Source organism: Urocampus carinirostris, chromosome 6, assembly GCF_059441175.1.
Source record: "Urocampus carinirostris isolate Australia breed hairy pipefish chromosome 6, RoL_Ucar_1.0, whole genome shotgun sequence".
Lineage (NCBI taxonomy): Eukaryota > Metazoa > Chordata > Actinopteri > Syngnathiformes > Syngnathidae > Urocampus > Urocampus carinirostris.
In genome coordinates, this window is record NC_142354.1 from 15,314,934 (window position 1) to 15,342,588 (window position 27,655).

Consider the following 27,655-nt stretch of genomic DNA (forward strand, 5'->3'; position numbering starts at 1 on the left):
AGAGAGAGAGCGAGAGAGAAATAGACAGAGAGACAGAGACAGAGAGACAGAGACAGAGAGTGAGAGAGAGACAGAGAGAGAGAGAGAGAGAAATACAAGAACAGCATTTGTGAGAGGAACCTGTGTCGTGATTACCGATATGCATCACCTGTGCCCGCTCCTTTGGCGCCAACTGCCTCAGACTCAGATTGGCTCTCTGTCCCTATTCATACCCACCCCTATCTGTTCCCTTTTGTCAGTCTGTCAGTGAACCTCAGTTAACACTAGGCAAGCCGTTTTTCGACCTTGACTCTCACCTGTTTTTTGCTCCCGTCTGTCCCCCGGCTTGGACCCGTTTTTGATCCTGACCACGTCTACTCTCCCGTCCTGGCTTTCGACCTTTTTTGTCCCCGACCACGTCTACTCTCCTTTCCTGGTTTACGACTCGCTTACGACCATGTTTTTGCTCTCCTGTCCCGGCTACTGACCCGTTTTTTTGTTCCTGACACCGCCATCGCTCGGCACGGAAGATCCAGTTCCGTGTTCAGAGCGACCTGCTTCCCGCGTCCAGCAACCACTGGATTGTGGGCGCAACCCTTTCTCTTTCTTCCAATAAAACTCGTGAGAAACTCAACGCAAGTGGGTCCCGTCTCCATTCTGGTCCTGACAACCTGGCTAGGGCAACATCAACCTACAGATCGTTTTTCTCTTGCACTTCTCTGAGCATTGTCTCGCAGGCCAGATTCAATCATTTATCGGGCCAAATTCAGCACGCGGGCCGCCTGTTTGACCTAAACTATAATAGGGTTCCTACAGCTTAAAGGAAGTCAAATGTAAGCCTTTTTAGACAGAGATTAAGACATATCAACAGAAAAACTCCTAGAAACTAAACAAAAAACGAAGAAAAAAAACCTCATGTTTCTTGCAGACAATAAATCATGCGCTCCGTGTCTCATACACGTTACCAGGCACGGCGAAAAACGTTCTTTGGACCGCCACTTTTCACTAAATTTATACTTTGCAATGGTCCAAAGAAGGGCAGCACGGCAGCGCTGTGATTTCTGGATTTTTCTTTTTAGTTTATCTCTCTAACAGTGGACAAGCCCCTACAATGAAAATTTTAGACACCTCCATGATTTCTAAGCGGGAGAAATAGCAAAATACTTATTGTCTCCAATGTAGAATATAATTAAAGCTTGATTAAAAAATACACCCGTAAAGTAAATGAATTGTATTTACCTTTGGTGTGACATGACATGAGCTGATAAAGTAGAGCTATTGGGTGGTACAGTGGAGTTACCGGGTGGATGCAGAGCAATGGAGGAAGAACAGATCAAATCTCAAGCTGATTTAAAACTTCCAATTCATGTCTTTAGAAGACTTTCCCACTCTAATTGCCTCCTTATTCTTAATAAGTTTACCGATCTTCCATTGGTTACGAGCATTTTCCTTAACAAAGGTAACTATGATATAACTATGTTATAAATTCACAATGTTAGCGACCCTTGGGATAATGCTATAGAAAAGGGCTGGATGGAAGGCTGAAGAAAAAAAAAAGCTATGTGATGTTTAATGCAAACATCTCCCACTTCCTGTATTAGAGCGGCCTTCCTCCGTTTAACTTAACATTACACACATATGTACAGACTTTCCCTTCTGGCTAATATGCCAGTGTGATGTCAGCAGGTCCATGTCCCAACACTGGTTTAATTAGCGATGTAAGCAGTTGTAGCCCTGAAATGATTTGCATGCGAATCCGACGATCAACCTTCTCGAGGCAATAGGAAAGTATTTAGTAGTAGGGTAACCGCGGGGTGTCGAGCTGCAGGGGGGGAAATGAGGAGCTGACAAAACAGATCTGTTTTACATTAGAAAAAGACCTAAGCTAGGAAAAGGACAAAAGAGTTACTGACTGATGAAAAAACAAATATAAAGTGTGAGATAAGAATTATTCGAATTGGGATGTGTTGACTGTAACTCCCTATCCTCATTCAAATTCTGAAATATTATACCTGGATTCCTCTGCACTCACTTTCCTCTCCCCCTCGCCTCATAATTAAGGTTCAAATACGACAACATCAATTACAGTTTGAGTCAAATTCCAAAACTCAAAGTACCACTGTCCTCTGCTGGAAACAAACGTGGAATTGGTCAGCAGGTTTTGCATCTCCGAATTTTTCCTAAGACCCCTCCGGGTTACAGCGACCCCACCTTAAGATGTTACAATGTGGTGTATTTTTGGCACCTTGTTACAGCATTTTCTCAACAGCATATCAACAAAAATGATTTTATGTGCCCAAAAACTTATATGTTATACAATTCGAATTTTGTGGTGTACGTGCATATGACTTGTACGGCTCTGAGCCTGAGTCTTCTATTGGTCGATGTCATATAAGTCAATGGTCTGCTATTGGTTTGCTCCCTGGCTTCACAATTATAACAAAATGTAGTTGGCCGAACTCACTCCCACAATACTCAGTCTAATGCAACATACTCTGTTTGGCTATGTGTCCCAAGACTTGCAGTGATGCAAAAGGGAGAAGCAGAACACTGATAACTATGAAAACAAAACTTCATCAAGATATAAGGCTCACACATCGTTACCTTCATTAAGGAAAATGCTTGTAACCAATGGACAATCGGGAAAATTATTAAGAATAAGGAGGCAGTTAGAGTGGGAAAGTCTTCTAAAGACATAAAGTGGAAGTTTTAAATCAACTTTAGATTTGATCTGTACTTCCTCCACTGCTCTGCATCCACCCAATAACTCCACTGTACCACCCAATAACTCCACTGTATCAGCTCACACCAAAGGTAATTACAATTAATTTACTTTACAGGTGTATTTTTCAAATTTTATTTAATCAAATTAATAATATTATGCAAAACTAGAACTTGTGCATTATATACTTTTTTCGTGTTTTTGATCGCATAAGGCCCTTTGTGGAAGGCCATTTTGCTGGAATGGCCTTCAGGAAGTATGAGTTTGACACCCCTGATTTATAAACTATGTATACTCCATTAAGTAGTACTTACTATGGACCATTTAGGGATTTTGCTGTTTTTATCTGGAGTACCGGGGGTTTGAAAAACATGACTTTATTCGTAGGGGTGTCTATCCCCCGCCATATGGCAATTTCACCTAGCGACCATCACCTCAGGACTAATATATGTCGTATCAATGTTTAGACGCGTTTTTAAGGGATGGGCAGGGAACCTGTATGATGCGGCAGGGGTAAACCAGCCTAAGCTGTCGGGCCCAGCTGTTGAACAGAAGAGTGTGTTGTGGTACCCTGAAGAAAGAAAGAAAGAAAAAAAAGAAAGAATGAAATAAATAAAAAAGAAAGGAACGCTGGAAGGTAGATCGATTAGAGTCTATTAACCCTATTTTTTAATAAAATTAACCTGGTAATAACATAGTAATAACATGTTGAATTTTTATTTCAGAAATTCAGTTCAAATTCCAGTTGATGGGCTTCATGGACAAAAACTATTTTCAAGCAATTATTTAAGATAATAAAATGAGACTAATAAATACATTTGTTCAATTCATTAATAATCTTTTTATAAATTTATTTTACAGGAAATACAAAAATGTGCAGTTTTTTTTTCAATTTATCAAGCTATCTAGCTAGCTTGTTATATGTTTTTGCATGCTATCTAGCTATCTTTTTTTGTTAGTTATCAATCGTAATTTTTACCACCTTTCAGGCAAGCTATCTCACTTTTTTATCCTTCTATCTGGCTATTTAGTTGTCTTTTTACTCTTAACTAGCTATCCAGCTTCGTTTTAGTATTTGCCTGTTACTTGTCGAGCTAACCATCGAGCTACTTTTTAGCTATTTAGCAGGCTGTCTAGCTAAGTTGCTATTTTAGAAAATCTAACTATCCCCTTTGCGCTCATCAGTATCAAAAAATTGCTCTCAGCTTAAACAAGGTGAGAGATGCTTGCTCTACTTGAATTCCATGCGGTGGACAAGTCTAAATTTTTGCTAAAGGAAGAATTAGAGCAGAGGGGTGGTCTTGGGGGACATACCAGAGATAGTGTTGCCTGCAAAGGACTCTTGGCATGCTAGAAGAGCCTCTGCCTGGTAATTTTATACACTGTGCAAACAGGTTTACTCACTTTTGAAGCTTGTAAAGAATTGTAGGCTTTTTCAAAGTTCACAATATGCATGCCCCCAAACAAAGACATAACTCAAGTCGTAAAGGCAAAACAAGAAAAGACGCCATTGTCTGAAAAACGCTTCCGATTAGTCACAACATTTCATCTCGATTGGAGATCAAACCGAAATTCAAACGCCGCCTCGCTGATTTCGATGTCCAAATCTTTGCTAACGCAATCCGACTTTCATGTGGCAAACGCCGAAGGCGATGACTGGGGAATCAACATATGAGGCAGCTGGGGCTTCTAACTCCAACAGCTGAGAGCTAAAACATCTTGAGAGCATTCTCTTCTCCTCAACTTTTCTTGCAATGCCAAAAAAAATGTTCTCACGGAAAGTGTTTAATTTACACTTATTCGAATCTAGGGCCTGGTTGTAATTTCGGTGCATCGTCCTGAATAAAGGAGAAGCAATGTTTATGGCAACATGGCGTTGTACCACCAAGTAAAGCGTTTAATGTTCCAAACCATTCTGAACTGTCCTGCACAATTAAGTGGGTGATGAGGTGTGAAAAACAGATGTCTTAGTAGTTTATTGTCCTAAACTGAACCCAAGTTAGAGATCTCCGGCCTACCTATATATCAGGGTAACCAGTATTTTTGAAGGGGAGAGCTAATTTTTGGTTTCTGATTACCGTCAATGTCACGGTTGCCCAATTGGCCCCTGCCGTGTGGCGCCAGCTTCTGTCACGGTTGCCATGGCGCCCAATTGGCCCCGCCCGTGGGCGCCAGCTCCAGCTTGTTGACGGATTAGCTTTCTGTCAGCTTTTAAACTCTGTCCTGTCAGTCCCCTTTTGTCTGTCCGTCTGTGAATCTGTTTTTACACGGCAAGTCCTTTTTCGCCTGTCCTGTTTTTTTTTGCTCCTGTTACGATCTGTTTTGAGCAAGACCATGTCTGCTCTCCCGTCCCAAATTACGACCTGTTTTGATCTCGACCACGTCTGTTCTCCCGCCCCGAATAATGATCCGTTTTTTTGGTCTCGACCACGTCTACTCTCCTTTCCTGGCTTTCGACACCAGCATCACTTGCCACGGAAGTCCAGCTTACGCGTCTGAGCAACCTACTCCCCGCGACTAGCGATCTCCAGATCGTGTGTGCGCTCCTTTCCTTTATTCCCAATAAAACTGTGAGAAATGTTACACGAGTGGGTCCTGTCTCCGTTCTGGTCTTGACAGTCCGTTGGATATGCTTTTTTAACAACATGTTACTATCCATCCATCATCTGCATCGCTTATCCTCAGTAGGGTCACGGGGGTGTTGGAGCCCATCCCAGCCCTCTTCTGGTTGGCAGCTAGTCGCAGGGCACACAGGGACAAACATTTTGCTCGCTCATTCCCACCTAGGGACAATTTGAACCGGCCAATTAACCTGACATGCATGTTTTTGGAATGAAGGAGGAAAATTGAGTTTCCGGAGTAAACCCACGCAAGCACTGGGAGAACATGCAAACTCCACACAGGAAGGTTCGATCTCATGACCTCAGAACTGTGCCGCCGACGCGCTAACCACTCAGCCGCTGTGACATGTTACATAATAATAATAATACATTGTACTTCGAAGTGCCTTCAAGGACACCAAAGGTACATATGGTAACGAACAACAATGAAGAAAGAACAAAACAAGAGAAATACAAGCAAATAATAAATAGAAAATCAAAGTAGAAAAAAGGGGGCGGTACGTGAGGCAGATGGACAAGGAAGGTGAGTTTTTGAGTCTGGAATTGAAGGTGGACAGGGTGGCGGAATTTCGGAGGTCAGGCGGCAATGAGTTCCAGAACTGGGGGGCTGAGCGGCTGAAAGCTCTGCTCCACATGGAGCTGAGACGGGCAGCTGGTATAGTGAGATGGAGGGAGGAAGATGATCTGAGCGTGCAGGATGTTATAAAAAGGTTGTAGTTATCAGAAGTCGGGTTAAATAGGCTCAGTTAACCACTAAAACAAGGGCACAGAATACTTACATCTATAAATGACAGTATAGGCTCATGTCAAATATATTTTTGAAAGAATTAATCTCGCATTTAAAGTCATTATGTCAATGATTTCGCATGCCAGTTAGAAATCAAAGTTACTAGAAAATCGTAATGACCCATCACTGATGAGATATTTTCAGAACCTATCCGCAGGCTACTCAGCTGTTCTTAAGAGGCATGTAATATTCGTGGCTTAAGTTTTTTTTTTTGCCAAGAAAAATTATAAAAAAAATGAAGGTTTTCAAGTATTGTCATTTTAAATGTATTTTATTTTGTACTTATTTTTTTTCAGCTTTTCTTATTTATTATTTTAACATTATTTTTACTTGTTTAAAAATATATTATGGACTTGTGTGTCCAAAAAAATAAATAAAATAAAACCTTAAACAAGAGAACATATTTGATAAAGTTAAAAGGCAATACAAATAAAACGCTGATAATCTTAACTACAATTAGTCTTATCATTTTTAGTAGGAACTGAATGCCGGTATGTATTCATTTTATTTCTGCTAATATTTCTTGTTTTAGGTAGTATTTATTTTATCTTTTTGCTATATTTTTTTATTTATTAAGTAAAACAAAATTTGAATACTACTTAAAACTTAGAAATAAGTACTTGCTAATTTAACGTAGCAAAGTATTTTATTTTTACCCGAAAAAAAAAAAAAAAAAAACCAATTCATAACATAAATGTAATGATTTGCCAATTGCCCTCACCTGCGCTCACTCATTCAGCCCCAGGTGCCATTCGCTCCCTAATTAGTCCTCCTCCTATTTATACACGTCATTCTCCCTCATTCCTGGTCAGTCCGTCGCAAACCTCAGCGCAAGCTAGAAAAGCACTTTTGAATCTGGCTACCGTTTTGATCCCAACCTATTTCCTGTATCGATCCCCGATCCAAGCTCCGTTCTCCAGTCTCAGCTACCCGTATCCTGATTCTGTTTCCTGTATCGATCCCCGATCCAAGCTCCGTTCTCCTGTCACGGCTACCCGTATCCTGAATCTATTTCCTGCATCGATCCCCGATCCAAGCTCTGTTCTCCTGTCCCGACTACCCGTATTCTGATTCTGTTTCCTGTATCGATCCCTGATTCAAGCTCCGTTCTCCTGTCCCGGCTACCCGTATCCTGCCCTATTCTGTTTCCTGTATCGATCCCTGGATTCCCGATCGTCCCACCTTGTTCCAAACTCCGACCACGCTCCGTCTCCCGCCCTGGCTGCCCGACTTGTTCTGACCTCTGACCGAAGCAAATGCTTATATTACCTACCCCTTACCCCGTTTTCAGGAACTCTGTAAAGAACCATCTTTCTGTTTATTCTTTAACTACCGGGGACAAAAAGAGATCGTAAGCCAGGACGGGAGAGCAGACGTGATCAGGATCAAAACGGGTCGAAGCCGAGGACAGACGGGAACAAAAAACAGAACAGGTGGGAGTCGGGTCGAAAAAGGCTTGCCTAGTGTTCACTGAGGTTCGCAGACGGACTGACAAAAGGGGACAGGCAGGACTGGGTACAAATACTGACAGGGAGCCAATCAGAACCCGCGGCAGTTGGCTCCAAATGAGCGGGTCACATTAGTAATCATGACAGAATATTCTACTTGAAAGATATTGATTTTACTTATTTTATTACATTTTTCTAACGGGACCTTTTAAGCGTGGTATCCGTTTCACTACCAGACCCTGTGAAAACAAAATCTCAACAACCCGTGAAAAATCTTTAGGTATTGAATGGCGTGGTTTTAATATAAGAGCTTAACTCTTCCCACTGCCAGGATTTATGAGTATTATAGTCCAACTCCTTTACACTGAGATTTATTGCAGCAGCACACCACAGTCTTAATTCAAGCTTCTTTCTAACCATGTAATAAGCAGATAAGTGACCATTATTCCACCCATGTCGGACATTAACAGGATTATTTTCGCACGGGGGGGAGACGTGAAATTGCATTCATCAAAAGAGAGTCAAATAACCAGGAAATGAAGAGTGAAATGTGCAAAAGTTAATAGAGTTGGTCAAGAAGCAAACCGGATTCTCGCATGGTGCCTGCACAAGTCATTAAGTCATTGTGGGAAAATGGAGATGCGAGAGACAGAAGAAGTCATCCGGATTGTTAAATTCCGTGCACAGCGGCCAGAGCGAAAAGGTGACCTTGCGGTATGTTTACTCAAGGGGACTCGATCCACTTGGAGCCCTCGGGGCTCGCCAACACGAAGGGAAAAAGACTCTTCATCTCGCTTATCCGTCAGAACATCAAGCTTTGATGGAGACAGCTCCCTACTGGGGGTTAGAACTCCGTTCCGAGCTAGCTGGGGCCAAACACCCCTTCCGCCTTGTCATTGAAGTGCTCTCGTGGAACCAAAACGAGGTCAAGCTCGGTTTGGAAAAGCAAAATTGTCGAAAACGGGAGGACAGAACCAGGACAGAAACAATTGTGTGACGTTCTCACATAAGTGTCACAAGCCAGAAACAGAGACAGGACCCAATAGCGTTCGTTTACTGAGTTTTATTGATAAAGAGAGAGAGAGCAGTGCTTGCTTCCACGATCCGATGGTCGACGGACACGGGTAGCAGGTGGCTGGAACGCGAAAGTGGCGCTTCCGTGTCGAGCGAGGATAATCGTAGGCAGCAGGTATACTGGTCACTAGCCGGGACGGGAGATCAAGGGCGGTATCGAGTCCAGAAAAAAGGTGGACAACAGATATCAGGCAGGAAACAGGGCAAAACAGGTCGATGCTCGGGATGGCAGAACAGACTGAAACAGGTCCAGAAACAGGTCGGCAACAGGTACCAGGCAGAAGAAAACAGGGCAGGAAAATGTCGGAAGGTATGAGCTGGGAGCATAGGTTCGCAAACGGTCTGACGGCTTCCTCTTGGAAGCCGGGGGTTTAAAAAGAGTCTCTGAACCAATCAGCGCTGAGGGCTGTTGGCGCCAATTGGGCAGTCACAGGTGCCCTGAATCAGCAATCATGACAACAAGCCTTTATTTTACGGGAAATGGGGAGTCGTGCATGTTAGGCAGCCGGTCTGGCGTGGAAAGGCGGGAAGCCAGAGACCGACGAGATCGATAACGAATCAGGATAAAACTGGAGAAACTAACAAACAGGACAAAAACAGACGGAAACAAAACTGGAATCCGAAATTAAACAGAACAAAAATGAACGGGAACAATACCGGACTTGCAATACCAACAGCAAAAGAGGACCGAGTCAAAACCCACGTCTTGTGGGGCAGAAGTTCGTTTGACGGGCTGACAACCGAAGCAAGAGAGCGTTGAGCTTTATATAGACAGAAATCCAATGTCTCTACAAGCCGTAGCTGGTGCCCCATGGGCGGGGCCAATTGGGCACCATAGCAACTGTGACACACACGGGTGGGGCCAATTGGGCGCCATGGCAACCATGACACGGGAGGACAGTGAAGAACCTGTGATAGGCGAAATTCATGAATCTTGTAGATCCTACCGGTAATAGCTTTATGTGTTTTAAAGAAAGTTGTAATCGCAGAATTATTTGCACGAATGTAAATATGGCAAGCTGTTTCTTGTGTACAGTAGAACCCCGGGATACAGCGACTCCGCATTTTTCCCACTGTATGACATCAACAACTCATTTTGCCAAAGATTTGTAATTTCTAACTTGAATTGAATACATAAATTCCACTTACGGATTCCGGCAGGTACGATCATTTTTTTGGGGATGTTGAAAAATATCCGGACATTGCTGTAAGTTAGATTTTGTATTGTGGGCACCTTTTTCCGAGTACACGTCACGGTTGCCATGGCGCCCAATTGGCCCCGCCCGTGTGGCGCCAGCTGCGGCTCATTAACAAATTGGCTTTCCGTTTTTTTTTAAGCTCAGTGTGCTCTCTCTTACTTTGTCAGTCCGTCAACCAACCTCTGCCCCTCAAGACGTGGGTTCTGACTCGGTCCTGTTTTCCTGTTGGTATTTTCTAGTCCGGTATTGTTCCCATTTGTTTTTGCCCTGTTTATTATCGATTTCCAGTTTCCTTACTGTCTATCTTTGTCCTGTTTATCATTATCTCCAGTTTTTGTTCCCGTCTTGTTTGTCCTGTTTATTTTCAATATCCTGTTTCATTATCTATTCTGTCTATCCCGTCCTGTATCGACTCCATCTGTCCGATATCAACTCGGGCAATTGTAATCAATCTCGTCGGTCTCTAGGTTCTTGTCTTTCCACACCAGACCACTGTCTAACGTGCATGACTCCCCATTTCCTGTAAAATAAAAGGCTTGTGTGAGAACGTCACGCATTTGGGTTCTGATCCTGTTCTGGTTCCTGACAGTACAGGACATTACTGTAGTGCTTCTTTCCGCCACTACCAGCATCCAACCTGAAGAAGAAATGCGCTTCCTTTTCCTAGTTTGTGTGTAAACGTTCTACACTGTATCTCTAGCTCGCTAAGAACATTGACATTTTTATTGTTTAATATCTCGTGCTTTCATTCGATATGGTTGGTGTAAAGTGTAAAGAAGAGGCGAGCCGACTCCTTTAAAGTGAAAGTGGAATAAGAAAGCTTGATGCAGTTGAGAGAATGGTTTGATCGCTTTTTTTTCCGCCACTTTTTACCACAGAATTAAGACTTCTTGAAGCGCATCTTCCAAAAGTAAGTTTAACCTCACTTTATTTATCTTTATAGAGCATATTATGTTATGAAATGTTTATTTTTTAGTAGAAAACAATGCAGGTTACCTATACAAGCCTTTAACATACTTATGTAAACGATAAACATACAAAATATAGCACTGAAGCAGCTTACGAACAAATTCAATTTACTAACGATCGTCCGGAACCTAGCTCGTTCGTTGGTCGGGCAGCGTCTGTATTGTCATCCATATCAACAGTGTGAAACGTTGTATGCAACAGACTTAATCCTAGCACTCCAGGATAAACAAGTCATCAATAATTAAAAGAGAAAAAAGATGAAAGACTGTCAGGATAAACAGGCAAATATATTTTAATGTAGAGCTCAGATTAGGGGTTGGGAACCTATGGCTTGTGAGCCATACATGGCTCTACTCATGGGTACGTATGGCTCGAAGACTAAATTGATCCCATGCAAATGTTCCCCATGTCAATTCGAATTAGAGTGAAGAACAGCCTTTAAGGGTGTATGCGAGTCAAGTCAAGTCATGTTTATTTGTGACGCCATTAATCACAAGGAGTCTCAGAGGGCTGCACAGACCACTGATTATTGTAAACTACAGATTATTACACCATCCCCTGATCTAAAACCTACGTGAGGGTAAGGTCAAATTCAAAAACCTCACAAAAGAAATGACCAACTATCTCTAAGGTATCACCACAAACGTCATCATCAACCACAGAGAGCTAGAACCTGTCACCAAATTGGAATGTCTTGGAGCTGTCATAAGAAGAGGGGTCAGAAGTAGAAATCATGGCCATGGTAGCTCAAACCACAGCCACACTTGGCGGACTTCAATCCACCTGGAGGGACAAGAACATAGCAGTGAAATCTGTAGAGGTATATCTGAAAAGATGCCTGTCTGCTATTGTTGGACGTCTAGAAAAATGCTTGTCTGCCATTGGTTTGTGTCACAGCATCATGAAAATGCCAAGATACTAAGGGCTGAATTACCTCCCACAATACTTTTCTCTTGATCCAGTTTAGCATGTTGTGCGCTCCATAAAGACATGTTGGTAATACAATACTGAATTTGTATTTTTCCAATATTTTTTCGCAATGGGACCCAAAGCTTGCAGTAATGCTGAAAGGGCAAGCAAGACATGATAGCCATGGAAAGAAAGCTTGTGATTTTCAAGAAATATCAAAGGGCACCCAAATCACTACCCTTGCTCAGTTGCATGGCCAAACCAATCGGGAATTTTGACTATCGAAAATAAGCAAGCGATTAAGGCAAGTGGATCTTATAAGGACCTGTCAATCTTCGCAGGTGGAATGTGTAAAATTAATCCACCTCTCTGCATCCACCTGCTACTCCACCCGACCAGCTAAAGTTGCGCATACCAAAGATTTTTTCTTTATACTTATATTGTTTAAAATGTAATTTAATCATTTGCATGTATATTAACCATGTGTAGAAAAGTAATTAATACTGTGTACTATATTATAATTCTAATGTTTTTATCTACTGTACCAGGGGATCAAACCATTAAGTCTCTATCCCTGCTATATGGTAATTCTTGCATGTATATTAACCATACGTGATAAATTGGTAAATACTTTGTACTATTTTATTATTAAAATGTTTTTATCTAGGGTAGTGGGGGTTAAGTACACGTTAAGTTTCTATCCCCTGTGTAATGATTACCGATACGCTTCACCTGTGCCCGCTCCTTTTGCGCTAACTGCCACAGACTCCGATTGGCTCCCGGTCACTATTTTAACCCTTGTCTACCTGTCACCTGTTGTCAGTCCGTCTGCCAACCTCAGTTTACTCCAGGCAAGCTTTTCGACCCCGAGTCACTCCTGTTTTGGCTCCCGTCTGTTTCCCGGCTTCGACCCGTTTTTTTTTTTTATCTTAACCACGTCTCCTCTCCTCGCTTTCGACTCGTTGCTGATCTCGACCACGTTTTTTGTTCTCCTGTCCCGGCTACAGACCTGCTTTTTCCCGCTCCCGACACCGCCATCGCTTGCCACGGAAGTGCCACTTCCGCGTTCAGAGCGACCTGCTCCCCGCGACCAGCGATCACCGGATCGTGTGAGAAATCCTTTCCCTTCTTCCCAATAAAACTGAGAGAAACGTACCCAAGTGGGTCCTGTCTCTGTTCTGGTCCTGACGATATGGTAAATTAAAATTGCGATCCAACCTCAGAACGGATGAATGTCGTATCCTGTGGTCCTACTGTGCGTATTGTCAAATGTCTTAAAATCACAGGATATGTCTAGCTCCAATAATAAAACATTTACTATAAAAATATTTAGCCAAAAGTGACTCGTGGGCAAAGCTGTGACAGATGTAATCTCTCCATCGAAATGCAACTTGGCTTGAGGCAATTCCCACCATTCAATTGGATTTCAATTTTAGTCGCCTTCAACTCAAAGTATTTGGAACCGAAAGATTCTATCAGCTTTTCGTTAACTCGGGTCACGAGACTATAGTCGGTGTTTGTGTTCGTGGCTGGGAGTCATTATTGACAAATCACAGAGCTATGAAATGCCTCCATTAAGTGGAGATAAGCCAGCAGGATTTATTTGCTGAATTAATAATGCTATGCTAGCCTGACGTCTTAACAATCTCATCTTCTTAAAATATTTGTCTTGGTTTATTGATACACCCTTGTTTGACAATGTGGGTAAACATACTTATAAGGAAGTGGTTCTAAAACAGGGGTGACCATCTTTTCAGAAGTTGAGAGCTATTTTTCGTTACTGATTAGCACAAAGTGTCAGGACCAGAATGGAAACAAGACCCACTTGCGTGACGTTTACCACAAGTTTTATTGAAAGAGAGAGGAAGGGCAGCGCCCAAGATCCGGTGTTCGCTGGGCGCGGGAAGCAAGTCGCTCTCGTACTTGGATTGTGATCCGAACACGGAAGTGGATCTTCCGTAGCGAGCGATGGCGGTGTCAGGGGCGAAAAACTGGTTGGTGGCCGGGACTGGGAGAGCAGATGTGGTCGGAGTCGGAAACGAGTCGTAAGCCAGAACGGGAGAGTAGACGTAGTCGGGAACAAAATTAGGTCCTAAGCCGGGACAGGAGAGCAGACGTGGTCAGGATCAAAACGGGTCGTAGCCGGATACAGACGGGAGCAAAAACGGGACAGGTGGGAATCAGGGTCGAAAAAGGCTTACCTAGCTCGGTAGCCTAGATGGTAGGGCGCCCGCTCTGAGACTGGGAGGTCGTTGGTTCAAGCCTCGGCCGAGTCATCCCTAAGACTTACAACATTGGTACTCATTGCCTCCCTGCTTGGCGCTCAGCATTAAGGGTTGGAATTGGGGGGTTTGGTCACCTAATGACTAAAATGGCTGCGCCCTGTTTGCGGCTGCATCGGCTCGCTAGAGTTTAACTGTACGGGTCAGGTGTATCGACATTTCGTTCTGTGTGCATTGTTACAAAGAATGACAATAAAAGTAAATTATATTCTATTCTATTCTACTATACAAGGAGATTTGCAGACGGACTGACAACAGGGGATTGACATGACAGGGTTCAAATAGTGACAGGGAGCCAATCAGAACCCGCGGCGGTTGCCGCCAAATGAGCGGGCACAGGTGAATCGCATCGGTAATCATGACATAAAGGGCTAAAAAGCTTGAAAAATACAAAAAAGTATGTCAATAATATGTTGTTACATTGTTTTTTTCAGTTGTGGGTTGTCAGAGCATGCAAAGCCTTCTCTGCTGGAATGAAAAATATCCAAATCATGCGATGTTAAATACTTAAATGTTAAATAATTCCAAATTGTCTGTTAACTTTCTTTCATTGGTTTTCCCCCAGGTTGTATTTCTTCCAGATGTGTGCTTTTATATTCAAGCACTTAAAAAAAAAAAATCACATTTTAGCCATTACTCATTGCCAGCGTCAGAAATCTACCCGGAGGCCTTCACAATCAGATCCTAAAGTAAGTGGTGAGATGTTTGTTTAGCTAATCATATTCTTTGTTGGCAAGCTTGCGCTTGCTAGCCGGCCACAGGAAACGTCACTGGTTTCACAAACTATGATTGGTTCTGGGGCTTTAAATATGTAAGACAGGCTCTACTTTTTGCATTAGCTTTAATGGCGATACTGTAGGCGCGTGACAACTGTCACCTCGTTCATGTCATGAGGCGCCTCACTTTCTGTGGCTACAATAGAAAATAACTTTTTAAAGGAACTGAAACAAACTGAGAATCTGTACAACAGAGTACCGTATTTTCCGCACTATAAGGCGCACCGGATTATAGGGCGCACCCCGAAAAAATAGTTTTTGGTCCTATATTTGACATACATAAGACGCACCGGATTATAAGGCGTTACAATGGGAACGTCGACAAAACACTCAAATAGTTCAGTCAAACTGCTTACCCCCTTAACATTCCCAAAGCTTGCAAAGAAGCAAATACGTGGCGTAGACACGTGCGGATGCGGTGTCCGTACGATGTCACTCAAATGCATCGTTCCAAATATCATTCAAAAGGTTAAAGTCTTGGGATTCAAGAAATGCCAACCCTTCCTTAGTTTCTATTTTCTTTTTCGCTCGCAACTTTACTGTGCATATGACAATAAACACTTGGAATTGAGTTTAATTTAAAAATAGACACTCCATTCCATGCATTATCTGCACCGCTTATCACAGAAACATCGAGGTCAGTCTGAAACAAGATACAGGGAAAATATATAGCCGGAGTAGCTCACCGAAGTTGTTGTGTTCAATAATAATGTGCAACCATGGTCCTCTTATATCCGTGAGTGTAGTAAATCCAGGAGAGTAAAATATTTTCAAATACAGTACAGAATAGTAAAATACTGTTTTCTCTATGCGGTCAACCCAACTTGCTATTCACATTCATCTTTTTCGGCCAATTGCAGGCTTTGTTTTGCCCCTTTAGCCTATGCCAGCCTGTAAATGATAAAAAGGATCCGCCCCCTTTACCTCCGAATAACTTTAGCCAATACTGATCGATTCAACTGATGATTGACACATCTTTTTCGGCCAATTGCAGGCTTTGTTTTGCGCCTTTAGCCTATGCGAGCCTGTAAATGATAAAAAGGATCCGCCCCCTTTACTTCCGAATAACTTTAGCCAATAGTGATCGATTCAAATGATGATTGACACATTGGTTAGCCAATGAAACGCCGGTAAATAAATCCCAGCATACACCGCAGATTACTTTGCGTTCGGGGGAAAATCTAGTCGGCGGCTGCTGCATTAGTTGCAAGACTTTGCGACTTAATATTGATCCATAAATAAGGCGCACTGTATTATAAGGCGCACGGTCAGCTTTTGAAAAAAAAAAGCTTTTAGGTGCGCCTTAAAGTGCGGAAAATACGGTAACTGAAATCTTCTTGAGGAAAGAAAGGAAGATGGATTTTGGAAACAAAGCAATATAATTGTTTGGACTAAGATATGGCACTACTGAAGCTCTAAGTGTGGAATGCACAGCTGGCTATTATTATTATGTTATTACCATGTTAAATTATTGAAAGTAGGGTTGAAATCGGCTCATTCACCTGTAAACACAAAATTTTCCTAGAAAATTACAATCAACCATTACTGGTGAGCCATTTTGAGAACTAGTCTGCAACCTTCTCAGCTGGTTTTAGTTGGTGACCCCGGTGCTAAGCATTGTTAAATTGTGACATTCCAAAATTACTCGCATTATGCCGGCATCAAGTTGATTTGAGCTGACCTAGCTAGCCTAAACGCTAAACGTTCCAAATTACTCTGACTTTGTCTTTATAGGATTTGCTTTCCGCTTGAGATCGAATAGCTCCTTGCCAGGTTTCGTAACAAATCCTTTGCATGACCACAGTTGTCATAGTGACAAAAGTCCAGGACTTAAGAAACTGACAGTTTTGTGGTTCACTTGCCTTGCTAAGTACAGGCATCGTGGGTTCTGTGACAGCGTGAATGGATGTTTGTCTATATGTGTGCCCTGTTTGACTGCCGAGCAATTCGCTACTTGCACTAAAGTTAGCTGGGACAAACTTCTGCTCCATGTGACCCACGAATGGATGGTCGCTAAAAGAATTGTGCGTTTGCTTTGTTGTCATGAACCAGAACAGGATCAGGACCCAAACGCGTGACGTTACTCACACAAGCCTTTTATTTTACGGGAAATGGGGAGTGATACACGTTAGGCAGCAGTCTGGCGTGAAATGATAGGAAGCCAGAGGCCATCGAGAGCGATACCAATTGCCCGAGATGATATCGGACAGCTGGGGTAGATACCGGACAGGACGGGACAGACAGGATAAAAAAATGAAACAGGATATCGAAACTAAACAGGAGAAACTAGACTGGAATGAAAGCTGGAGAAAATAATAAACAGGACAAGGCACCGGTGCTGTGGAATGCTCTTCCCCCTGAGATCCGATCTGCAACCTCAGTGGAAATGTTTAAATCAAAGCTTAAAACACACTTAAGCTTTGGCAACTGTCATGGCAACCGTGACAGTTTTGACAAATAAGTAAACTAAATTGCAAAGGACTTTAACAAGATTGTGATCTAAAAAAAATAGGATCAGCTCTCGGACCTATTCTTTTCAGTTTCTGAAGTGCCCTGCTTATAATTAGCTCACATTTTTGCTAGCTGTATTGGAAAAGAGCATCACTTTGGTGGCTATCTGTGCTTTAGCTGCTAGCATCACCCTAGAATAGAATAGAATAGTCTTTATTGTCATTCATTACAATGCAGAGTACATTGAATGCTAAATTATTTAGCAGCTAATGCTAGCTTTACAGACCTTAAATGATAATGTGCTAATGCTGCGTCTTTGTATTAAAGCCTAACCTTAAACACATTCAACCCATTCTAGAAAGAAGATTTTGTAAAATTCATTATTTTTCTTTAAACAAGAAAGGAAAATGTGTCGAAATGTACGACTTAGTTCAAGAAATGTTTGCTTTTCTTAAGAATTGATCATAATCTTTGCCTTATCGCCTGCCCCAAACCAACATTATTATTATTGAAGGATTTTAACAGACAGGAACTGTTTCAAGGCATGGAGCAATTTATTTTCTTGTTTTAACAGTAAAAATGCAAACATTAGCTCTGTAAAAGCATGACAGTCACATCTCTTTAATTAAGTTTGGCACTTTCAACATCTAAGTTAGATTTCTTTGAGATAAACAGCTCCTCGAGCAGGCACATGAATCCATATTCATTAATATGAGATGGTGGGGGGTCTCCTGTAGGTTAGCTGTGCCTCTAGGACGCTTCCAAATTCTCCAGTGGAGAGAGATAGCAATCTTTCCCAGCTCACTATGTTTATATGCAGCGGGATTCTTGCGAAAGGAAATCAATGTGTTGAGATTATCTTTTGATACAATCCCAGCACGTACTAAATGATGTATAAACTCATATTTGACTTTCGACAACAAGTTAAGATAATCATGGCTCCACATACATTTAAGAGGTGACTGCCTCAAATGGATTGCATCTGCTACAAATGGTTTTAAACTCTCAGCAGTAATCAGTCAATAAAGCCCTCTGGTTCATCATATTTATCGAACTGTCAATCTGGATGAGCAATATAACCAAGTGACGAAGGCTTAACACCAAAAGTGATTTAATTGGAATATGTCAGGATCAATCTGTAGCCCCTTTGGCAACCAACATATTAAACAAGCTTGGATTTATTAGTCAGAAACTAGTTCATTGATCAAAATCGACTGGTTAAGTTGTTCAGTCAATCAGACCATAGCCCTGAGGACAATACTGAGCAGGCTGGGTATGTCAGGACCAGAACGGAAACACAAGTTTTATTAGAAGAAAGGAAGGGGGTTGCACCAATGATCCGGAGATTGCTGGACGCGGGAAGCAGGTCGCTCTGAAGGCGGAAGTGGGACTTCCGTGGTGAGCGATGGTGGTGTCGGAAAGGGAAAAAATGGGTCAGTTAGAAGAGCAAAAACGTGGTCGGGAACGGAAACAAGTCAAAAGCCAGGAGAGGAGACGTGACGTGAGTTACGTGGTCGAGATCAAAACAGATCGTAACAGGAGACAAACAGGAGCAAAAAAAACAAGACAGGCGAAAAAGGGCTTGCTGTGTAAAAACAGACATTCGCAGACAGACCGACAAAAGGGGACTGACAGGACAGAGTTTAAATACTGACAGGGAGCCAATCTGTCAACAAGCTGCAGCTGGCACCACACGGGCGGGGCCAATTGGGCGCCATGGCAACTGTGACAGAGTACAGTGGGACCGCTGTTATCGCGGTTAATGGGGACCAAAACCACCCGCGAAAAGTGAAAATCTGCGAAGTAGCGACGCCCCTTCAAAAATGCTTTAAAAAATAATAATAATAATTTTTTGAAAATGATTTTTTTTTATTATTATTTTTTAGACCTGCGAAGCTCTGAACCCGTGAACATGGAACGACAAAGTAGTGACGCCCTTCAAAAATGCTTAAAAAATAAAAATAAAAAATAAAAATATAAAAAGATTTGTTAAATTATTTTATTATTATTTTTTTTTTTTCAAGCCCGCGAAGCTCTGAATCCGCGAATGTCAAAGCGCGAAGTAGCGAGGTCTCACCGTACACCTGAAGCAGCTGAAAAGACCGAATAGCTAGAATCGGTAAGTAACTTTAGCAGCTAGCTGGAGACGCTACCATCAAAAACGTGAGTAAAAGATTACAAGAGCAGACCAGGATTATCAAACGCCGAGACCAGGAATCACAGAACTCAACGACGATCGCTTCTTGATCAGGAGCAGCTAACAAGAACAATAACAGGTAGTGGTGGGCCATAGCCAGTAGCAAAGTGGCTAGCATGAGTAGCTTGAGAGGGAAACAATAGAAAAAATGTAAAGATGCTTTAATGACGGGACTCTGTGACGTTCACTTGCATGACCAGCTGTGGAAAGCGAGCGACACTGAAGAAACCTTTATTTACAGGGTGCAGCAACCAATTACAAAAGGGCAAGCGACAAGCTGTAGTCTGCAGCTAAGTGGCTAACATGCATCGCTAAAGAAGGAAACAGTGGAAAAAGGTGGCAGATGCCTGAATGAGGGGAGTCGGTGACATTCACATGCAGAGCCCAGCCATGGGAGCTAAGTAAATTGTCTTTTTTCGTGAAACATTTTATGGAATGGGATTGATTACACATGGTACTTCAGGGTAATATGTAATAAAGACTCTAAAGAGAAAAATAAGTTAAAAGACTGTCAGGATAAATAGGTAAAAATATTTACGATATAGTGCTTAGGGACTGGCCTTGATTATGAGAATAGTGCAATGCAAGAACACTGCATTGTAACAGGAGCGCAATGAAAGGTAGTGCAAAATCCCAAAATTCAAAAATCCAGAATGGGTCGCTAGATAAATATTTTCAGTTTTGCACACTTGTTTAGGGTAGTAGTGGCCCTGAGGAGGAAACTGTCTGTTAAGTCAAAGAGGTTGTGGCCGACGTGAGAAGAGTCTTTTATAACCTTGATGGCTCTGGTGCAGTAACGCCATCTCGGCATTGTCCTATAAATGCTGGTCAACTATTGATCCCAAGAGCCAAAAAGAGATCCGCAGGTTCGAGAACGTTCTCCAATCGGGCCCCGGTGTTGTGGAATGCTCTGCCCCGAGATTCGATCTGCAACCTCAATGGAACTGTTTAAGTCTAGGCTTAAAACACACTTCTATTCTCTAGCTTATGAATGACCTATATTTCCTTGTGGACACTATCCGTGTATTATTTGTTATTGCAACATCCGTTGCAGCCTGGTCATCTTGGAAGGGGGATTACCTCATGTGCGGCCCTTTCTCAAGGTTTCTTCATTTTCCACATGATGTGTCATGATTAGCGATGTGAATCCCCTGTGCCTGCTCCTTAAGGCGCCAACTGCCTCGGACTCTGATTGGCTCCCTGTCCCTATTTAAACCCACTCCTATCTTTTCCCGTTTGTCAGTCCGTCTGCAAACCTCAGTTAACACTAGGCAAGCCTTTTTCGACCCCGACTCCCACCTGTTTTTGCTCCCGTCTATCCTCCGGCTTCGACACGTTTTTGATCCTTCTACTCTCCCGTCCCGGCTTTCGACCTTTTTTGTCCTCGACCACGTCTACTCTTCTTTCCTGGCTTACGACTCTCTTCCGACCCCCCCCCACTTTCTGCTCTCCTGTCCCAGCTACTGACCCATTCTTTTGTTCCTGACACAGCCATCGCTTGCCACGGATGATCCACTTCTGTGTTCAGAGCGACTTGCTTCCCGTGCCTAGCAAACACCGGATCGTGGGCGCACCCCTTCCTTTTCCCTTTAATAAAACTTGTGAGAAACGTAACGCAATTGGATCCTGTCTCTGTTCTGATCCTGACATGATGAGGTTTTTGAGTTCTTCCTTGCCCTCATGTTTGTTTTATATCAGGGGATGGTGTCATAATAGTCTGTAGATTGCAATAATCTGTGGTCTGAGCAGCCCTTTGAGACTCTTTGTGATTTAGGGCTTTACAAATGAACATGCCTTGACTTGAATTAAGTTGCCCGTAGATGATAAAAGTGCAACCAGGACAAACTACAGTCACAAAATGGTCATTTGGGCTTCTATAGTAGATAGATGGCAGACATAACTGTCAGCTTCTTGTATTGGTGTATCAAGACGTGTAATATCATGACAAATTTACTTAAAAAGATCATGTTTTAGAGATAGGAAATGTGTTTGTGATTTTTATTTGAATCTATAATGTTCTATTTAAATGAATGAAGTATTTTACAAGCCTTCTTTTGGCCGTACAATACATCTTCACAAGACTTACAGTCCCTCCTCAAAGTTCCCTTTTTAAGGCATAGCCCATTAGCAGGCACCAAAAGGGAGTAAATCACCTCCGCCCCTCGCCGTTTACAGACTGCTTGGCCCGCTGTTTATTTGAACTGCGAACCTCCATGTGCAGTGTATCTGAAAGGAAGAGTGTGTCCGATGCAGAGAAAGCGAGATAGAGGAAAAAGGAGTCACACAAAACACAGTGGCTCGCCCTCTGGTCTCTCTCGCTCATTTTGCGGCGTATGTATTCGCTTCACGGCAGAGCCGGGCCAACAGACGGCTCTCTGTGTAGGCCGGTCCGGGCTGCAGAGCTCAAAAAACAGACTTCTTACACCCGCTGCTGCTCCCCAGACACAATGCCGTCCTTCTGCTGACCCTTAAATGACATCACACCCTCATTCATGCAAACAATGAACTTGGGCTGTGATAGGCAAACGGGCATATTCATATGCAACAATGCCTGCGACCGAGTGCCCTAATTTGAGTTGTTGATAGAGATTATCAATCTAAACTCATTGGGGTAAAACCGGCATACGGTATAAGGGTTTGTTATGATGGGTGCACGGCAGCAGACAAGAGACCCCTACAGAGAATCATCAACACAACCCAGGAAAAAATCGCCTGCTCTTAGCTCTGCCTGGAGGAGTACCACAGCACAGCCGAAAACGTTATTCAGGACTCCTCTCAGCCCGGTAACCGCCTCTTTGACCTGCTGCTATCTGGAGGTCGCTACCTTAAATCAAAGACCAACAGGCTCGGTAAAAAATTATTCCCTAAAGCCATTATCGCCCAAACACTAAACTCTGAAAATCTATCTTGCCTATGTATAGCAAAATGTATTTTCATATTTTATTCTTTATACTTATTTAGTAAAACGTTGCTGCTAAATGTCAGTAAACTATTTTCCGATGCATTGAAAACTAAGGACAGTCTACAAGCACTACCTTGTAAATATTACTTGTAAATATACTACCATGTATATTTTTACATGCTTATCCTGGAGTGCTACGTCTTTTCTCGTGAACTATGTACACTACGTTGTAATCAATCAATTCCAAGACCTTCCTATATGGTAAGGAAAAGGTAAATTCAACTGGGAATTCACTCAAATCGTGGTCACAGATATTATGGACCGCAAAATCGTTGAAACCAAACTCTAGAAATTTGCTTAAAATGGACCAATGCACTACTTGGATCAATTTGATGCACTTTAGGAAGGTTTTTCAGACAGAATTTAATAACACCTAATTCTTTTCTGAATCTACAGAATATAAAGTTGGGGTTTGAAATGAAATAAACCCAGGTTTGGTGGATTATATCTAGAAGAAAATAAAATAGAATAGTCTTTATTGTCATTGATGATAGTGTAAGGTGCTCTTCTTGAGAAAAATTCGCAGGTTCGATTCCCTCTTACTCCATGTTATATGTCGAAGTGTCCTTGGGCAAGACACTGAATCCCTAATGCCCCCGATGAGCCGGTAGTTGCCTTGCATGGCTGATCCTGCTATCGGTGTGTGAGCGAATGTGTGAATGGGTAAGTGTGAAGCACATTGTAAAGCGCTTTGGGAGGTTTTCAGTGACTTGAAAAGCGCTGTATGAATGCAGACCATTTACATTGACATTCAAAGTACATTTTTTCCCAAGAGGTTATGTGAGGCGCTCCAGGATAAACATGGATTATGAGAAAACGATTGGGATAGATAGGCAATATTTACAAGTTAGTGCTTGTACACTGTCCTAAAATTGAAGTGCATCAGAAAATAGTGCAGTGAGAAATAGTACAGGAACATTAGCAACAACATTGTGAAAATATAAGAATAACAAAAAACATATATAAAAAAAATATAAATATTTATATATATATGTATATATATATATATATATATATATATATATATATATATATATATACAGTATATATGAAAGATATTTTACAGCACTCATCTTGGGTTCAAGAGGTCGCGGGTTCAATTCCCAGCTCCTCTGTGTTATATGTCAAAGTGTCCTTGGGCAAGATACTGAATCCGTAATGCCCCCGCTACTATCAGTGTGTGTGTGTGTGTGTGTGTGTGTGTGTGTGTGAATGGGTAAGTGCGAAGCACATTGGGAGGTCTTCAGTGACTTGAAAAGTGCTATATAATGTTACAACCGGAACGAAAACAAAGCAAACGTGGTCGGGGTCAAAAAACAGGTCGTAACCGGAGACAAACGGAGACAGGTGCAAAAAGCGGGACGGACGGGAGTCAGGGTCAAAGTGCTTGCCTTGTAGAAACAGAGGTTCGCTGACGGACTGACAAAAGGTGAGTAAAAAGACTGGGCTTACAAAGGACAGGTAACCAATCAGGTAGCCCGCAGCGGATGGCGCCAAGAAGCAGGCACAAGTGATACTAATCAGTCATCATGACATATAAATGCAGACAATTACCTTTACTTGATTTCTTCTAAACTAAATCATCAATTGTGAGGGGGGGATACTGTACTAATGTTTCTTTTTAAATAATGACTCTTTTATGGTTATTTGTAAAAAAAAGTACATCATATGAAAATGTTTTTGTGGTATCTATATCTTTTATACTATTACTAAGTATTTGCATGAATAAAATTCAAGAGCACAAAACGGATTGACCTAATTAGAGATGAAGGCCAACATTACTATTCCTTACGAGTGAGCTGGTAAAAAGGAACCATTCCCCTAAAACAGAGTTCAAGAATATCAAAACGTTTTTTTCTCATAGCTTTAATGGCTCAAGTCCCATTTGTTTTTTCATCCACGGACAATCCGGCACAAGGCTAAGTCCTAAACTTTCCCGAAAGAAAAAAAAAGCGGTAACCTAATTTGAGCTGATGGAATGACAATTTGTTGACTTATGCCAGCTCAGAAATGTCCACACTCTTTTAATGACAAGGCATTTTTTTTATCACGGACGTTTGAGACACGGCACAGATTATTATTTTACTTAAACCTCGCCTCTCTAGCAAAACTCTGTGTATGCTTTGTGGGCAGCGGCTGCACTTAAACATACACTTTTGTCGCTAGCTAGAAACCGTGCAAACAAACAATGACTATGTTTACATGGAGGCACTGGAATCAAGACTATTGCCAATACTGTATTCCAATTTTGCAAAGCCATATAAACACACACAGAAACGAGTAGGACTGAATATTCTGATAAAAATAGTTGGGTTAGTCCTTTCATTTTCAGCAGAGTTGGGTAGAGTAGCCCAAAATTTTACTCAAGTAAGCTTTGCCTCAAATTTTATGACTCAAGTAGACATAATTGAGTAACTGTAGCAATGTCATATTTATTGATTTTTTTAAAAATCAGTTTATCAAATTATCAAAGTCCTTACAATCAACAATAAATTAATTGAATTTAGAAGTAGATTAAAATCTCATCTCATCTCATTAGCTGTACCGCTTATCCTTATTAGGGTCGCGGGGGTAGATTAAAATAATCAACTTAAATTCAAGTGCTTTGAAAAACAATATCATAAAAAAGGTATAAATTAAGAACAACAACTACATATGTGTGTGTGTGAGGATAAATTTGAATGCACTGCGCATACACCACAGTAAAAAAGCATCCTATATACGTATTTAATGTATCCGGTATCGATCCCGTCTGTCTCATACTGTCCGGTGTCTTGCCTAGTCTCAAGTATCTGGTATTGATCCAGTCTGTCCCGTCCTGTCCGGTATCTTGCTCCAGTCTCCAGTATCAATCCCATATGTCCCATCCTGTCCGGTATCTTGCTAGTCTATCCAGTATCCAGTATCGATCCTGTCTGTCTCATCATGTCCAGTATCTTGCTCCAGCTTCCTGGATCTGGTATCAATCCCGTCTGTCTCATCATGTCCAGTATCTTGCTCCAGCTTCCAGTATTTGGGATCGATCTAGTCTGTCTCGTCCTGTCCGGTATCCAGCTGCAGTATTCGGTATCAATCCCATCTTTCCTGTCCGGTAACTTGCTCATGTATCCAGTATCCAGTATCGATTCCGTCTGTCCTGCCCTGTCCGGTATCTTGCTCGTGTATCGATTCCATCTGTCCTGCTCTGTCCGGTATCTTGCTCGTGTATCCAGTATCCGGGATCTAACCCGTCTTTCCAATCCTGTCCGGTATCCTGCTGTTGTATCCAGTATCAAGCCCATCTATCCTGTCCGGTTTCGATCTCGTCGTTTGTATTCGCGCGCATGACTGCCCCATTCTCGTAAAATAAAGCTTGTGTGAAAACGTTACGCGTCTGGGTCCTCCGTCTGTTCGGGTTCTGACACAGACTGGAGGAAGCGATAGAGTTGGGAGCAAAAGAACATGGTAATTGGTTGGTTTTACAGAGTGGCATGTATGAAATAATCATTTCTTTAATTTTAAAATGTAATAAAGAAACAATGCCTGAGTAATCACATATTAGGGGACGTCCTTTTGTCACAAGTCATGTAAACTATTCATTCTTACCGCTCCCAAAATCCAACTCCTGATCCCAGTTGGACTATTCCCTGCATGTAAATGAGTGCACAGGAGCCAAAGTTTTGATTTTAAGACCAAAACCCAACCAGTGTCTTTCTCTAAGCTCCTGTTCTTGGAAACCCATCAGCTATGAAGAACCATAACGCAGAGTGACGCACTAATCTACGAAAATGCACCCCTGATACCCGCCACGTCTAATCTCATCAGTGCGCCTCGGGCCGAGCATGCACGCCGCTTGTTCTGGCTCCTCTCTCCTGTCTGGGACTGTCACCAGAGTAAACTCTCGATAAGACGGACTCAGTATGTGAGAGTGTTTGTGCTTAGACTGCCGATCAGCCCGCCATTGAAGGGGGCTTGGAGGAAAGAGGGCCTGAAAACAGATCATAAAAGCAACATCAATGGGCACAGGCAAGACAAGGAAACATAAAAAAAGAGGGTGTGAAAACATGGCACAAGTGTGAGTGACCTTCAGGATTCTTGGTTCCCTCCAAACCACATGTGCTTATCAAAGTCATCTCAAAATTTTGCTCTGTGAATAATTGAATCATATAATGGTCTCATAGTTGTTTTTATACTTAAGTGGATTTAATAATACGCAGATAGCTGTAAAGATGGACAGATATAGTCTTAGAAACAAAGTGTTTTTAGATAGATAGATAGATAGATAGATAGATAGATAGATAGATAGATAGATAGATACTTTATTCATCCCCGTAGGGAAATTTACACTTTCAGCAGTATCCTTGTGTTGAAAAATAAAATGATAAAATAAAAGATATAGAATACAAAAATACCCAATATAACGTGTTGATATAGAGTATTTAAATAGTGCTAAGGAAAATACACAATGTAATAAGAATAGGGTAATATGCAAACGGGGGGGTGGGGTTTAATGTGGGCTTTTACTCCACCGGGTGGAGTTAAAGAGCCTCATGGCTTTAGGAAGAAAGGATCTCTTCAGTCTGCCTGTGGAGCAAGACTGTAACAGCAGTTGGTCGCTGAAGCTGCTCTTCTAAAATGTTTTAATCCGATCTAAATAATGCATCTCCTAAAATTATGAGATGATAAGGGTTTAACCAAAACATTTAACCAGAAAATGGATTTCTTCTGTTTCAAAAGAAGCAGTTGCATCAAATCATACAAATAGGTAGGTACAGTTATAAATAGCAAAGTTTTAGCGCATTTATAAAGAGTTAAATCAAATAATAATAATAATAATAATAATAATTTCCTTGTATTGTCATTCTGTGTAACAATGTACACAGAACGAAATGTCGATTGCACCTGACCCGTTGTAGCGAGCCGATGCAGCCGCAGCCAACAGAGGGCGCCGCCGACCACTTTTTAAGTCTTAGGAATGACTCGGCCGGGGCGCGAACCACCGACCTCCCAGTCAGTTGAAAGTAAAAAGTAACTGCATCTTACCCTGCAAAATATATAAACAAATCATGAAACCTGATAGAATACTTATAATGTACGGATAATCGGTTTATGTCAATTCATTTTGATCTCGTTTTCCTGGTAAAATGAACACAAACAAAGCCAAAATTAGAAACATTCCTTGAAATAAATAAGTAATTATAAATATTGTTAATTTTGCTTTATATTATTTCTCACTCGCTTTATATGCAGTGAAAACTGAGTGACACTGAAGGACAAAGCAAGTTTAATTCACACAGAGC